This window comes from Abrus precatorius, unplaced genomic scaffold (assembly GCF_003935025.1).
Source record: "Abrus precatorius isolate BTA unplaced genomic scaffold, Abrus_2018 Scaffold10, whole genome shotgun sequence".
Lineage (NCBI taxonomy): Eukaryota > Viridiplantae > Streptophyta > Magnoliopsida > Fabales > Fabaceae > Abrus > Abrus precatorius.
This window is the reverse complement of record NW_020874292.1, coordinates 29857630-29876745: the sequence shown is the minus strand read 5'-3', so window position 1 is coordinate 29876745 and position 19116 is coordinate 29857630.

Sequence of the window (19116 nt, the reverse complement as noted above, 5' to 3'; positions counted from 1 at the left end):
GTCAGTACGTTCAGGTGGATTATATTTAGGATTTAATTAAAATTTATTGACGACATAGTTTTTATATCATTATTAAATTAAAATTTATTGATAATATATTTTTATATTAAAAATATATTAAATTTAAATTTTGACTCAGTTAATATTACTGAAGTGTTTTTAATTTGGCTCGGTCAGAGAAAAAGTATATTAATTTTATGTAATAAAAAATAAAACACTTATATTAATTTTGAGTTGCTTGAAATCTATCTTAAGAATTATTGCTATTAAAAAAAAATTCTCCATACAATATTTCTTCTTTAACAACTTAAAGTTAACCTTAAATGTTAGCAACTCCCGTAATTTTTCTACACCTTTATCTTTAAATTCAAGTAAAAGAATAAGAAATAAAAATTGAAAAAGTATTTAAAAAATATTTAAAATAAAATTTTAAACCCATTTTTGGGATTGCATGAAGATCCTTATAATACTATGAGGAATTAAGATTTTGAGATTGCATTCTTCTTCATTGTCTTCTATTATCATTCTCACAAGACATTTAGCCACTTCTTAGACATTTGATTCAACGAGACAAAGAAGTGTTGATGGCGAAATTGCTTGAACTTGTGTTGATGGAATTGGTTATTAGTGTCCAGTGATGAGATCATTAATGAGTGTTAATTGAAACAAAGACGAAAAATGCTCTAATAGTGGTTGTGCCAATTTGAGACGTCTAAAGTAACCTATGGCCACGTAAAACTTATAGTGACACTTTTATATCAACCATGGACAATTAAAATTTACTTTAACTTTTACCTAGTTTTTCAGTTAATTATGCTAAATATAACCTAAAATGATAAATACTTAAAATATTCTTAATAGACATTTTTATTTTAAGAAATTTTTAAATTAATTTTACAAAGAAATACATATTTTATCAAACAAATTAATTTAATATATGAAATTAAAATTTTTTAAAACATCTGAACACGATATAATTGAACATAATATTAATATCTTTAATGTTTGGCTTTTAAAATTTAATAATAAAACGTTTATATTTTTTAGATGTTAATAAGTAATTGATGGCAATAATTTAAGAAACAAAAAATTAAAGGGAAGTCATGGTTTTTATTATTATTAATATCGTTTTAGTATAACAAAAATTTAAATTAAAAATTAAAATTTGTTCGTTCATTTTTTTAAGATAAAAAATTGTTAGACTTTCCAAATTTTATATAATAATCTAATAAAATTTGGATGGGATTTAGATTATTTTTTATTAATGAACAACAACAAAATTTGGACACTATTTAATTTAAAAACTTCAAGACTATTAAATTTTAAATTGAAATTTGTCATTTTTATATTGGTCACTTCTTTTATTTTTATTTAAAACGAGAGTACTCCTTTACTTATAATTAGTTATGATTGAGTTTTGAAAAATTATTATATCACTAGTTTTCAGATAATGAAGAGGTTACGCAGTATATCTCGTTGATAAAAAGTAATATTGGTACGAGTTGAAAAAATAATTGAAAGTTTATTTAGGGTGAAAAATTCAATAAAATAAATTTGTTAAAAGTTTGTTTTAATGTTTTACATTTAGTTTTAGATAAATATTTAAACTTATAATCCTTAACTATAATATTTTAATGAAAAACTTTATATGATCTTTATTTTTTTAATATTTATTATAATTTTATAGTATATTTGAAACTTTTCTAATCAATACTTTATATCAGATCATAAAAAAAATAAAAATTATTTTTAATTAACTATATTACAAATAATGAAAATTAATACGTAGATTTTATATACACCATGAGTACCAAGAAGAGGATCTAAGTTATGCCCTACTAACTGTTAAAAAAAAAGAAAGAAAGAGTATAGGTTATTTTTTAAAACTGCAGATACAAAACATAGACATTACAGTACTCTATTCTGAATTTAGCTATTCTCATTCATACTCCAAAATACTAATTTAATGTGTATAATAATTATAACTTATTTTAGTTTTAGGTTTGATAAACTCTTTTAATTTAGCAATAAACTCATTGAAGCAGATTTTTTTTTTGTTTAAAATATGTGACATGTTCCTTCAATTTAAAAATAATTGACCGTTAAAAAAGTTTTCTTTTGTTTCAATTTTCTCGCTTTAAAACCAGGAAGACATTAATGAGGCTATCGGATAATATAACAAAGATATTTATATCAATAAATTTTTTGTATAATATATAAGTATTATTAATTTTTTAAATGAATAATTTTAAATATATTATATAATATTTTAATTTTAATTTATGAAATTTAAAAAGAGTAGATACAATTACTAATAATAAAAATTTTATTATACTAAATAGATTATAAAAATTAAATTAATATTTAAAATTTTAAAAATATGTAATATAAATGCAAATTAATCTCTATAAACATTTTTGTTCAATAAACTTTAGTATTATTTTTATTCAAAATATTTTTAAATATTTGGTATTTCCAATTTATAAATATATATAATTTTTTTATTTAAAATATAACTATTTGATATAAAAGAAAATTTTATTTACATTAATGTGTTTTTTATAAATAACAAATTTTTAAATAAACATTTAATATAATTTTATTTATTAGAATTAAAATTATAACTATAAGTATAATTTTGATAAAATCAACACGTTTTATTTATTTATTTTACTCAATTTTAATAAAAAATTGTAATTTAAGAATGAGATATTTGGAAAATTAGTGTATCAAGAAAGATAGTAACATTTGTTGCTTATTGCAGCTTGATGCAAAGAATTTGATTAAATATATATTGATAATTTCTTAAATAATTTATAGACTGTGTAACATGAAAGATGAGAACATACATCATCTTTATTTGTATTGCAATCTTTTTGTATTTGAATGGTTTAATATCAATTTAATTTATATTTATTTAAAAATTTATATAAGATATTAATGTGAGGAATTTAATGTAAAAATAAATAAATATAGATAAATTGTAATGATATTTTATTTAATATTAAATACTAATAAAATATTTGACTCTATTAATTATTATTTTTTAAGATAACTTAGAGTATGACTTTTAAAAAAATTAATTATATATATGAATTAAATTAATAATTTTTTGACATGTATTATTAATTTTTTTTAAAGTTATAAATAGTTAAATATTTTTGTATTTTAAATTTATTTTTAATAAAATATTAATTAAAAAATGAATAAGTTATTGTTATTTTTATTATTATTATTATTAATACGTTGTACTATATGTATAGTTTTATAAGGGCATTATAATGCTTTTAATGCAAAGGAGTTGCATGATTTCTTGTGAGGAAAAAGAAAAAGTACCTGTGAACTGTGAAGCGATGGCGAAAGGACGTGATTCTAAAAAAATTAAAATATATTGTTTATATTTTTACACACTTCTACTTCATATGTAAAAATTAAAGAGTAATTAAATGTACCTTATTATAGAGCAGTATATATATTTCAGTAAATTATCTATTATTATTATTATTATTATTATTATTATTATTATTATTTATTTTTTTATTTCACATTAAGAGAGTTATTATTATTTCAAAAAATATTTCTTTTTATTTTGTCATTATTAGATAAAAAAATTTACAATTGCTTTCAACGAAGTTAAAATGTTAAGCAAAATAAATAGATAATAAAAATTTAAGTTCTTAAATATTTTGTTTAAGGATAATTTTTTGTTAAAAATGAATAAGTATAAATGGTAAAGTTTTTCTTTTAAATATTTAATTTAATTATATTTACTAAAATTTAAATTCAAAATTATAGATTAAATTAAAGCAATTTTTATTAATTAATTTAAATAGTGAGTAATAATTTTAATATTTTAAAGTGTAACATAATTAAATATTTATAAGATGATAATTATTTTAAATTAGACAATAAAAATAATTTACAATTTTTAAGGGTAACATATTTTATTTTCCGCCGCGTGCCTTCTTGTCCAGGACTGTACCAGAAGGCAGCAGTCCGATTTGAATTTTTTATGAACAAGAATTTGGGATGAACATATATTACAAGTCAAGACAACCAATACCACTACTTGCAATTCAAGGGTATAATTATAAAGATGAAAATAATAAATATTTATAAAATTCATTTAGTTGACAAATAATTATTTATTTATAATTACTGTAAAAAAATGAATTACTTAATTTTTAAATTTCAAAAGTTATTTAAAATGATAAAAAATATTTTGTGATATTTGTGAATGATTTGTTATATTTAATGCTTGTTGAATAAATTTTGAACAGTTAATAGTAATATGATTTTAAATTAAATTTTATAACACATGTCATAATATTAAATAGATAATTAAATAAAACTTAAGAGTAAAGTCTCAAATATATATATATATATATATATAGGCGTGGATTTTAATTGTTATAAACCCCATGTGGGCCGTGTTTAAATGTCACGGCTAAGCTAAAATCGCGGAGATGAAAACGATAGATTGGATGTAGCAGACGGGGGGAGAGAGAGAGAATTATTTTAATAAAATTTAGTATTTACATGTGATTTCATATTATAGTACTTTTTATGTATCTAAAAAAATTAGTATTTTTTATATAATTATTTTTGTTCACATATAATGTAAAAGAAGTGTAATAATGAAATATACAATGAAAAGTAAGAAAAATTTGCATCTCATATGATGAGATTTTTTATTAAATATATAAATTTTAAAATATAAAATAAACATTTGCATCACATGATGCTTTTATTCTTTATTTCATCTTTAGAAATGTGATTGATAAAATATACTACAATTTATAAATGGAAGTTAATATAATTAATAAGTGATTCATAATCATTTAAGTAAAGTTTGAGTTTTTGTATATGTTAAAAAAATTTAATTCACTAACTATATTCAGGTGTATGATTCGGGTTGGATTCAAATTTAACCAGATAAGGAAAAAAAAAAACGTACTGCAATTTACAAACATGAGGCTTTTATTTTCCTCTCAATTACAAGTTTCACGCAAAGAATAGAAGGATGTGAAAGAGTGATCAAAAGCGAGAGTAACATGAAAGAAAATGTTGGATCATCAACTGAGGCCCAAAATATTAACAGATTTTGCAAAGCCCAACCCAACTAATGGATCAAAACTAACGCTTTGGATCGAATCAGACATGCGATCCACTTATATTCTCTTGAAGATCGAGTTCCTCGTGACAGGCCTTGTTGGTTGCTGCAGTTCATTAAGCATAGCACCAATGAAAGCCATATTAAAATATATAAGGTTAACTTACTTTTAAAATAAGTACTTATTGTGTGTGTGTGTAAAAATCATATTAGATTTCTTTTAATGCCTTCGTTTTAGATTAATTTTATGGTAAAAAATATTAAATTTTAATATATTTCTATATTACCACTCTTTCAACAAACCTAGATGAAATAATGTATTTCAAAATTGGATTAATCATTGACAAAATATTTGGAGATATAATATTGTAGACAATTTATTAAAACTAATTATTCTTACATTGAATCAATTTTAAAATCAATACAATTCATAGAAATTAAAAAAACTAGCATTAAATTATGAATCATTCACGTAAATATAAAATTTTATTTTATATTATGATATATCACCTTTTATATATAGTCGTCACATGACTCGTACTTAAAATGAGAGAAAACTAAACTAAAAGAGAAAGAAAACTTAAATTCTCTTTTTGTTGATTTAATTGAATAGAAAATTAAGAATAAAGAATGTGTAATTATATTAAATAAAAATGTTAGTACTTTACAAGATAAATATTTTAAAAACTTAAAATATTAATAATTGTAATTTACAAAACATGTATTGAATAGTATTTTAAAAATATTTTGTTACTAGCATTTTTCTTTTATTGAATGAACTTAACTTTTATATACTGTCAATGTTCAGATTTTTATTAATTAAAATATATTATTAATATAATTCTTATATTAATTATTACATAAATTAATGATTTATGCTGATATGAGAATTTATAATTATTTAATAGTATAATTTTATATTATCAATGTAGTTAAATAAAATTCTTATTAAATTAATCCAAAAGCTTTCATCTTTCATGGATTTGGTGTTCATTTAGTTTAAAATTTAATAAGATTAATTTAAAACAAAGGCTTAAACATGATGGAAATATATTTTAAAATTAAATAATCATATTAAAAAGTATAATAATAATTTTTTTGAGAAATGTTAACCAATACCCTTAAGAGGTACAACTAAAAAATAAAAAGATTTTATTAGAAAACTTAAAAATCTAATTATATTTATCTTTATATTTTTTAACGTCAATTTTAATTAAGATTTTTATTTATTAATTTTTTTAATCAATGTCTTACAAATTTCTTAAATTCAAAAGTTTAAAATAACAACTTTATCATGTGATGAAAAAAAAAATCAGAAGCAAGTTCCATAACTTGTGTCTCTCTTTTATTTTAACAGTTCCAAACGAATGGATGAAATGTAAAACATATATATATATATTTCACATTTCTTGCAACTCAAACTACACTACCCAAATATTTTATTACCATATCATATCCCAATTCAATATTTCTCATTTCACTTTGTACAAAGTAGCACTAGAATTTTCTTTAGCCACTCATGACATCCAATTTAATGTATAATATTTCAGCGTTGAACTTTGCTAAATATCTATTAAATTAATTTGCTCATAACTCAAGTTCCAGTTTTTAATTTTGGATCCAGGTGTGGTCTAGAGCAAGTACATAAAAAGTTTGTGAAAAACAAGGGCTACTTTGTTTTAGTTTTTAAAAGGGTAATTTTAGAAAATATATTAAAATGGTTTATATTTTAAGGATTTTGTAAAAAGTAGGAGTTATATATAATTTATTTATTTAAAGTTAAAAGTATTTTCATTTAAAGGGTAGTTGTAATCTTAGTTTTTCTTAAAGCTGTTCAAAGTAGCTTTTTAAAATAATAAAATATATAATCTTTTCAGATTTCATTTTTGTAAAAGCTTAAAAAATATTAAAGTTCTTATTATTTAAATATGAAACTATTTTTCTTTTAAAAAGGCTAAAACAAAAGGGCTCTAAATTTGTACAAAAGAAAAATCCCCAACTCTGAACCACAGAGTTGATATTTTAATCGAAAAAAAGGAGTGTTGTGGCATAAAAGGGAAGGGTCAGCCAAAGTCAAAATTATAAACGGGTCCTTTTAAGCATATTGTATTTAGACTTGAAAATTGGAAAAAGAGCTAATATATAGGACAGAGTTTGATTCCCTATTTTCTAATGTTTTCCCATCAAAATCAGCATCAGATACATGCATGTGGGGTTTTATTTGGATGCGTAATTTTCATCATACATTAGAAATTAAAAGGGGCAACATGAAAGCATAGCTTTATATCAACAGTGTGCCATCTCTCTCAACGTCAAATTTTGATAGTGATACAATATATTGCCATCATTTTCACCTTTTGTCAATGAAAATTTCATGACAAAACATATCGAGTGGAAAAATATAAGATTGCGACTCACATTGGGTTTTAAATGAATTTAATGCATTAATTTACTTTATTTGACTCTTAGATTCTTGAGTCATCCACTAGCAAAAAAACCAGTTCACCTAATCATCTATTTTTACTCAGTTCATGTGTTTCCTTTGTGAAATAGTAATTTAAACAATGGTTTTATGTATTGAAAATCGTGCAAATTTTATTTGATCGATTAAACAAACAAGCCATAGATTACCTACGCTTATATTCTATCATCAATAATAGATGAGTTTTATGCCTTCTATAATTCAAATGACTGTGACAGTAACATTGTATTATTTATCTATGAAATTTGAGAAATCATTTATTGTAATTAGATACATAGTGCCCGGAGCAGTTATGTACTATTGCTTCACCTTTTCAGTGTGATAAAAAAACTCATTATCTACAATATCCCAACAAGAAGCTTTTCAAAACTAATGTGCATGCATAAACTTACGTTTATATACACGGTTTTCATATTCTTTATATTAATTATTTCACATTGGTTTTATATTTACGTGACTTTGTTTTCAATGATCAAGGATAATTCATAAACTTTCTAGATATTCCATCTTTAAATATATTTTTAAAAGTTAAGTTAAATATCATTAAACACGTGATGAATTGGTGCGAAATTGTTTTAGTTTAATATACGATATTTTTTTGTAATAAATGATATTTATAATTTAAAAAAATAAGTTAAATAAATTTAATTATTTTAATAAAATATATTTTTGATTGTACCACTGTTTTTAAAAAGAAAAAAAAGTTAAACCTGAAATAGACTTATTTAGAAACGCAAGGGTTGTTGTAGAGGGTAAGGCATTGAGATAAGCCCAAACTTAGGGATAAGTAGAGGCTCCATAGTGTGTCTAATCTACCCTTATCCTTAACTGTGTGTACGATTGACTAGTGTGGAAATATCGTATTGTTTATAAAATAGAAAGTGAATCTGATAGAAACTCTTCCCAACCGTTAATTTATAAAAAATTTTAAAAGTTTATATAACATTATAAATTTTTTGATAAAAATAAAAATTTATATAAAATAAAAAAAAATTAAAGAACAATTTTATTTTTTAAAATTTAAAACAAAATTAAAAAATATATAAAATAAAATTATTATAACACGATTCACATATTATTTTTAGACGATTTTAATCTTTAGATATACATGCAAGTGAATTATACGAAGAAAATGAATTTCATTTTCAAGTAGCAAATTTTTATTTATAAGTTTAAAATCAATGACTAAAATAAAATTGAGAATAACCATAAAATATGAGCATGTTTAGATTTATATATAAATGATTATACATATAATATTATTAGTTGTAATTTATGTATTCAGCTTACATTTATATATTTTTTCCGCTTTTTTAAATATGCATATTAAACTGTATGTTTGAATGAAAATATAAAGTTAAGAAATATATATAAAAAGTGAAGTTCATTTAATTAAAAATTTAAAAAAAAGAAATGAAAATATTAACGATTCTAATAAAAGTTAATTTTTTGAAAAAATTAATGGTATTTTATTTATTTAAATTACAAATTTTCAAATTTATTTATTTATTTTATCATTTTTTTATTTCATCTCTGAATAAAAAGTAGTGTAAATAATATTGTGACTTTGTCAATTATTTATTAATTTTAAAAATAAAAATTGAAATTTATAATAAAAAATTATTAAATGTGAAATAAACCTATTGATGAGGTACAATGCCTTTATAGGTAGCATACATAGCGGCTCCTGTTTGAGCAATCCATCGATTAAGCCTTCAGATATTGATATCTGACGTTACTCCTACTCGCCAAGTTGCCATATACGGCACTTTGCCTTTCTTTATGCTTTCTTTCCTATAATAACAGTAACTAAAATTTTCGTACAGATACTTGTAAATTTTAATAATTTAAAAAGAATTAATGAAAATTATAGATTTTTTTAATATTTAAGGGGGTTAAAATTTAAAATTATAGACTAACTAATAATGCATATTTTACTATATTAAATAAAAATAAAGAGATTAAATTTTTAAATTTTAGAAAAACTTACAAAAATAAATTATGTTAATTAAGGGTTATTGATTTTTATAGGATGTTTCAAAATTTAAAATTTCAAAAGTAAAATTAATATTAATTAATATTATAATACCCTTAAAGTTTAATTTATCTAAAATGAAATTTTTTAAATTTAATATAATGTATTAATATTGAAAATTCAATTAAATTTAAGCAACAGCATTAAATTAATTAAAACAAAAATTAAACACTCAATACAAGAAAAGTTATATGTCTAAAAAAATAACTCTTAAAATCATTTTTGTTCAAACATAAAAAATTAAATTTTGAATGTATTATATAGATAAATAATTGTAATAGATATGATAAAAAAATTCTAACACTTTAAAGAGTAAAAGTTTACCGCATTTCTTTATGCTAGAAAATATAAAGTGAAAAAATAAAATAAAAATTCTTATTCTATATGAATAAAAAAATTACGTGGGACTTATCAATATATTTCTTTCATATAAAATGATATAATTATAAGTTGAGATGGATGTGAATTTTTTATTTCTTTAATATTTTATTAAAAATGATTGTGAAATAATATAAAAATAATTAAAAATTACATAATTAAGAAAAATATATAAATTTTTATTTTTTATTAAAAATAAATTTTAATTTTAAAAATTAATATAAAGTACTTTTTTTATTTATCTAAATAAGTAAAAAAATTCTTTTATTTCTGTCCGTTCAAACAACACATTTTTTTTATTATCATTTCTTTTATTTCTCTCTTACTATTTTTTTAACTTATTTTGTTCATCCAAACATATCATCATTCATCATTATGTATAAAAAGAAAAATATTAATTTATAAATTTTTCCATTAATACTGAGGGAAAAAAAGAAGTGTATCCTTTCCATCTTTTTATTGTTCTTTTTATACTTTCAACTCATGGAAAAAGTTTATGAATTGTTGTGAGTGAAGAATCTCTATCTTCTTATCTTTTCATATTTTTTATTACTTGATAAATTATAATTATTTATGTATTTCACATATAAAGTGATAAAACTCTTGAGTTATAAATAAATAAAAATATCATTTGTATTAAAAATGAGAAAATAAAATCGAGATTTTTTCTTCATCTTTAGTTATTCTCTCTATTTTTTTTCTTATTATAATTGTACGTTAACTTCATAATACATTTAATTATGACTAATTTTATAAAAATAATAATTTATTTTTAAAATATCTTAAAAAGTTGATAAAAATGTATTGTAATTTCTCTAAAATAACTTCAAATAAACACACATTTAATATAAATCCAAATTCAAAATAATTTATAAAGTGTTAGTTTAGAAATTTAAAGTACTATTTTTATTAAATATTACAATGAAAAATATATATATTTACTAATTATTTCCTTGGCGCTCCTTTGATTTCCTTATCTGCGCAGAAATGGTTTTGAAAAGGTTAAAGAAACAATAGATAAAATAATAGTCAATCAACAAAATTTTGCACCCTATTTTTAGGAGTAGTATATATATTCATTAAATAGTTATGAGTTGATGTTCAACGGCGGGTGTTTGTGAAATGAAATAGCCTTAGGCACATACATCTATATTTTTAATAAACTATTTCTTTGCTAAATTGATAAAACTTTACATTGTATATAATATGTAGGTACTGTCGCTTTTGATTGTCAATAATTGCATGATATAATAATTCAACCTCATGTATTAATAATTGATGGGCAAAGAGTACTCCTCACACAGTAACCAATCCATCACTCAAGAGGAGGAGGACCCTGCATGGAGCACCCGTGTACTTGTAATGGAAGACCCTCCATTCAATATCTACACCAAAAGAAAAACTACATTTCGAATAAAAATTATGCTAATAACTATTTTTAAATATTAATTAACATATTCAAAATATTTTCTTATGAAAAAGTGTTATATATCAAACATCTCATAACTTTTTTTTAAATTCTTTCTAGCATTCTTAAAATATACGTCATCAACGTGCTTTTTTCTTTTTAACTTAAATAAGAACCATAGAGCTTTCTACAGGATTAGTTGTTTCTGGGAAACGTGGAGCTTTGAAATAATAAACAATAAACCCTTAAAATAAATGCAAGATAACAGTATATTTGGTTCCAATTTAGACCATCAAATAGTGAAAACTCATCGCTGTAGAGGACGATATCAATAAGGAAAAAGTTTCTCTCCAATGTTGGAAACTGCATAGTTATTAGTTAATACCCTTTTTGTCTAATTTTCTCTGGTGAAGTATAACATTCGGCATTGAAGTATAGGGATTATCTAAGGTAGAGGAAATGCAGAGCCATTAATATCAAGTATTTCCATGCAATACTTTTTTTTCTATTTTTTTACGTAGAGAAAGAAAACAAGTATTGCGCCTATTTATTTGTCTTTTTAAAATTTTAAAATAATATTAATTATTAATTTTTCATTAATGTGCTCGAGTCTATATATTGTTTAAGTAGTTTAAAAGTTAAAAGACATATTAGTAAGATTAATAGTTAATTTTAAAAAATGATTGAATATTTTTTTTCTTTATACTTTTTAAAGATAAATAAATAAATAAAAGTAATATATTTTATAATGTTTTTAATTAGCGGCTACCATTTAAAATAAAAAAAATGTTATTTTTGTTGGAAAAACAGTCTCACATTATAAAGAACAAATGTAAGTGAATACAAGCAAAAGGAAGCCACATCTAGATTGCATTAGGTATTTTGGTTAAAGTTTTTAAAACACAATTTCACAAAAAAGAAGATTGATCGCTCTCATAATTTTACATAGTATAAGAGCTTCTATATCAATTTACCAGTATACAAGATTTATATACTTTTGTATTTATAAATAAGTATAAAAATTAAATTAATAATTTATTGTCGAAGACCAAAATAATTTTGTATAAAACATATTTGTATATGATTAGTCTGTCCTTTTAATTACTTTTTTAGGGTTTTAGTAAACGGGTAACCTATGAATTTAATATCTGATTAAAACAAAAACTATTTTAGTTTAGGTTGTGCACCTAGCATGTGTGAAAGAGTGATAGTTCTATTTTTGGGTTATTTTTGAATAATCAAGTTTTATTTCACAATGAGTGAAACTATATAATATATTGTTGTTACACTGTTTGAAGAGAGGAAGGACAAGTTAATAAGTGGAAACACTGAAGTGAATAAAAAGACTAGGTACTATATATGTGGCTTTCATCGTTGTAACTGTTTAGGCTAATCATAAAAAATGCCGATACATTGACATCAATCAAAAGACTAATGCCTGAACAAAACAAGAGCTTTGCTAGAATGACAATTCACTAGTGTAACATTGCCTATGAATGGGGCCTATACAACTTGCACGCTTCATTATCACCTAGTACTTACGTTACACTCACATGGCAAATCCATGCGATCAATATATTCAAAGTGGAAGCAATGACAATTGCATTATGCATGAATGCTTAGATAGCATCTGCAAAGATGCAGATACTTTAGCAGATTTGGGCACAAATTGGGTAAAGAAGAAAATGAAGTATAAACCAACACTTGAAGGGTTTTTATATGGGGGAGGTGTGAATTTCAATTTCAGATGGCACTTTAAAGAGATGTGAGTACGCACTACTCAATGACACTTGAGTTTGAGAGGGACGTGTGGGATTGTAACACTGGCCTTTGTATATATTAGTGACCATAACCAGCAAAGCTTGGACCTTAGATGTCCAATTTGTGGGAACGTCAAGTAGCCTATTTAAGTGATATATGGAGGCCTAAAGCAGCCCTATATATGCTTCCAAAACACAAAAGAAAATAAATTGGTATCAATGCAAGAATTGTGTCTGTGGGAGGAACAGTTCTTTTAGAAATAATTTTTATAAGAATTATTTTATTTAATAACTATTTATAGGCATTAAATTTTGTCAGTTTAATCATTGAATAAAGTATTATATTTATGTTGATAATGTTCATAGTCAATATTTATTTATGTTTTAAAAATATATGATGAATATTAAAATAAAATTGTCTAATGAAATGTTAATTAATTTTTTATAAATTCAATCTGTTTTAAAAAAATGAATTTAATAATTAAATTGATAAAATCTATCATTTATAAATGTTATCAAGTAACTTGATATTTTATTATTTTGATTTATGCAAACGTAGCATGTGAAAGCCAGATAGGAACGAGCACAAGTGCCACACTGCTGAAAACAGCAAGAAGAATGGTATTTTCTTTTTAAAAAATTGAGCAAGACATAAAAAAATATATTAAATTGTTTTAAAAATTTTCCCAATTTTTTTCTATGGTTATTTTAATTAATTATTAAGCCAAAATTTATTCAAATCCCTTTTTATTAAAAAACTTGCTACAGTACTTGTAAATTTGAAAGATTATTATATGCCTCTATAATTCTTTTAATATTTTAGAAATTAAAAAATATTTGCATATTTTTTAAATAAACTATTAACTCTACCATCTATTAATATAAAATTAATGATAATAATTATTTCACGTAAAGCATATAATACCTTCTTAATTTAAAAGACACATTATATACAAATTAAACATATAAGCGAATTACTTTTAACTTTCTCTCCACTTTTAATTTGAAAATATGCTACAAATTTTTAAATTAAAATTTATAAAATATACCAAAATTTCAATTAATATAATTTTTTAATAACATTTTAAAAAAAATATAAACTATACATGTATAAATTAAAAACAGTAATTTAAAAATTGATACTAAGCATGCCAAACAAGCCATTAGTTACATCTTTGACAAGTTTAGCATGGTAAATTTTCGACGATAAGGATTGAAATGTACCGTACTTTCTACACTTGATCAAGTGTTGATTTTATTGGTGGTCTGCAATTATACTTAGACATTGAAGGTGCTTGTTAGTTTAATTTGCTAGTGCACGTGTGGATTGTGTTGTCATGATAAGGAAATAAATATGTGACTACTTAACAGTTATAATTTTTGACATGGTGAGAGGTACTTGATCTAACATATGTATATGACGATTAAGATGAATACATAATTCATTAGGGTTACATTAGTTATTGATATTTATAAGATATGTATATATATATATCTTAAAAGGTAAAGTTCTTGTTGGCTAATAGCATGTCACACATGTATTTACAAATGCATCAGCAACATTAAAATACATGTGAAAAAGAGTATGGTTATTAGCAATCCAAGTTTTTTAGTGAAGTGAAGAGCAAGTTGTCTTTATGAATAAGCATATATATAAGACTCGTAATCAAGCATATACAAATAGCGACCTACCACATTTCTTAATAATGCTTGCATAAAATGCATATTTGAATTTTATCCGCGCAACATTTGTTCATTAGTGTCATGGTTAACAAGAATATAGGATCTTCCTCATCATATTTATTAAGCTTAAATTAAAATTTTGGTGTCAATATTCGATACTTTATTTTATTTTATTTTAGTCTTTACATAATAAGACTTTACGTTTTAGTTATTAATATGTTAAGTCTAAATTCATTTGATATCTTGATTTTAATAGATAATAAATATAGATTTATTGAATGCTGAAGGAAAGTTAACATGTATGTTAAGTGTGCAGGTGACTGATATTTTTAAATATATAGATGGTCAAATTTTGTAAAAGATAAGATAAGATATTCTTCTAGGAAAGTTGCAACGTTGAAAGAGAGATTTCTAAAGAATGATCTAATAGATAGATAATATATAGTGATAGAGTATAATTTAAGTTTCATTTGACCAATAAACTTATGGATCATCTTGCTCAAAGCTTTTACCATATGCTTTAAGTGGTTCAAGGCATGTGTCAACTCTAACAAATATTTCTTGAGTACCATGCTTAGCATATAAAAGTAGATGTGACATCCTTAAAACAAAGAAGAAAGAAAGAAAAAATCGTGATACTGAACACTCTTACGCGATCAAAAGATAATCAAAACTTTTCTTTTATGCAGCCTCCAACATTTAAATTCTTCAAGCCAACAATGTTTAATTTTGAAACAATCAAGGATATCTAATCTCTCAATTATTAGTGCTTTAAATATTAGGGATGGAAGATATAAATGTCGTTGGCTATTGTGAAGTCCCATCTAACACTTTTTAGCATGCGATTTTTTTATTGTGAAATTGTATCTTGTCTATAATTCCTTCACAGATCTTTTGTTGTTAATAGTTATATTTAAATTTAGAGAAAATTGTGAAATAATTCTCGAGACTGTGAGATGTGTTCTCATAAAGTTTCCATTTGATATGGTAAAAAATCTTATCAGTAATTAGGGTAAATTATGATAAATTATTTTCTATTTATTGTTGTTGTTATTATTATTATTATTAAGTTTTATATAAATGTGAATAACATCATGTAACTTTATTAGATAATTGATCAAACTTATACTGTTACATGATTTTATTTCTTTCATTGTTGTCAATACTCAAAAGGGTTAATTAGAAAGCAACTCAGCCCTTTTATATATTGTTTCACCTTTTCATCTGTACGAAAACAATATTATGAATTAGTTCTTATTATTTGTTGAGATTATAATAATATCAAAATTTGTTGCCTTAATTAATCTGTTTGTCCTGTATAACATTATGGCATCTCAATAAAGACGACAGACAACTTTGAATAAATTAAAACATTATGACTTTGACAAATAATATGCACCAATTCCTAAAACTTTAAGATGGATACACACTCAACAGTTTATCTAACATCGGTAGAGCTATAAATTTTATTTCATTATAGCAGAACACAATGAAATTATTTGTATCACCTTGATATGATTTGATTTCATTGAAATTTCACTTTATAATGGGTTATTAGCTATAAATTACCTCTGAAATTACCTGACAAAATTACGCGCTTGATATTCATGAATCTATACTAATAAACTACCCAACATGAATATAAGAACAGTTCATACGTTTCTATTGACAAAACAAACTTAACAATGCCAAGTTCATTTGAACCTTCGCATGCATTATTTATCGAACACAATTTCAACAACGACAACCTTTAAGCTATAGCTATCTATATTATTACTCTCTTCATATTTTGTTACCTACGTGCACGTGTGTGGGCATTCACACATAATTGAGCTAGTTATTATAATCATTCTTTTAATGTATTCTCAAATGTAAATAATAAAAATTAATTAATAATATATTTTTAGTCGTAATTATTATATTTAATATCATCAATTCATTAATTAGATTTTAATTAAAAATATATTATATATAAATTTTTAAATTTTTTTTTATTACATGTCGATTTTTTTAACTAGTGACAAAAAATTAAAAATCAATATTTTTTTTACATTCACACTTGTAATATTTAATAAACTATTGTTTATTAATTTTTAATTAATGATTTTAAAGAGGATAAGATACAAATATATTTATAATTCTTAAAAATTGAGTATTGAAATAAATAAAAAATTTAGCTCCATGTTTTTTTTGGCATTTAGTAAAAACAAAGCTTTAATATCTACTAGCGACTTATATCTTAAGGACAAAATTGAATTTAACAACCCCAAACACAATTGTTTCTACAACTTAGAAGCTAGCTAGCCCACTTGCTATATAGGTAAAAAATGTAATATTTATTATGAGGGAGACCTTCGTTTTTGAAATTACGGTTTTGTTAACTTAATTTTTAAGATTGATTTTAAGTATTAATAGATGGCATATTTTTATTAAAGATGTAATATTTATTATGTTTTTATATGTTTAAGATAATAAATAGTTTTTTTTAATAAAAATCAACTTTTATTTATTTATTCTCAATTTTTAGTTATAAAGGCGGAGGTTATATTTTAAAAAAAAAAACTAATGTTCCATATAATTTTTAATATTTTCCTTAACAAAGTAACTTTCCCCAAACCTTAAAACTTAAAAATAATTGAATCCATTTGCGTTCAATATAATTGACCTGCATAGTTTTTTAATATTTTTTGTACAAATTTATTTTAAATATTAAATAAACTGCTTAAGTGATTTATTGAGTGGGTTTTGGGGGATTGCAGAGAAAAAGAAACGGAGACATTATAGGGCGGGTAAATTTATTGCATCCGTTCATGTGACGCACTGCATAGGAAATAACAAAAATCTTCATCCCCACCGTTTCATAAAACTTTTTCCATAAAAATTACGTGCTATTTGGTACAAGATATTTTTTTTATAAAATTTATTTTATTTTTCATAATTGAAAGAGTTTATTACTTTACTTACGCGTACAATAAATTATCACACTTAATTTTATATTAATTATAATAAAATTATTAATTTAATTAAAAAATATTTTTCTTACACATAAAATTATTATTATTATTATATTAATAAATAATATAAAATTAATAATTTAATTATAAAAAATATATTAATATTTTTTAATTTTTAAGATATTAAAAAACTATAATTATTAATGTAAAAAAGTATAGAATATTTTTTGTTTACGAGTACCATAATAAGTATTTAATTTTTAAAATTTTTAAATACTTTATATTTTATTTATATTTTAAAATTTGTAAGTTTACTCTTTAATAAAACTTTTATAATTTAATAATTATTTTATAAAAAAATATTTTTTTATAAATGAAAAAGAAAAATTACAAAATATTTAAACTATCTAGAATTAAAAATCTAAAAACTACACTCACAGATTTTTTTTTAAAATTAATACATGTTATTTTTAATAATTTTTTTGAATATTTGTAATTTAGTTTAAAAAATATTTACATGGCATTAACAGGTAAAAATGTAAATAAATTTCAACTTAATTTTTATTTAAACAAAATATATTTAGAATTTAAATTTAAAATCACAAAAAAATTTAAAATTTAGGCTTAACTCATTAATGTGTTGAATTTTTCTGCATCAAATTGCTCTATCAATAATTTTTTTATTAAATTAATATTTAACGAATGCTTTTATACTAAATGATAATCTATGTAAGTTTCCAAAAAAAAATCTATGTAAAAAATTATGATTGTTGATTTAAAATATAACACTTAAAAATTAAAATTAAATCAATAATCAAGCCTAATTTTAATTTAATTAAGCAAATATACCTGAATCAACGTCAAACTCAAATAATTTATCAATTATTTAACTCATTTACTAATTCTTAAATAAAATTATATTAGACTAAATTAGTTCTTATAAAAACAAATACGTCGGCACATTAAATTTTCCAAGCATTTTATCATTAAATTACTGTTTTAAGAGTCTAAAACATTTATTAGACTAAAGTGATTAATGAAAAGAGTTTTGTTATATTGTCGTATTTATTTTTTTAATAAATATTTTATTCTTATGTATAGTAAATATTAAATAAAATTATCAAACATATTTAATATTTTTTTCATCTAGCAATTAAAGAAAATGTAGAAATAAAAAATAAGAAAATTTACAATTCCTACACTGAAGAAAAAAGTGAAACGCACCATAAGAATTCAATGTCATTCACTCACAATTCATGCGTTGGCAGCATAACTTCTTTATAAATACCCCATTAGAGTTGTT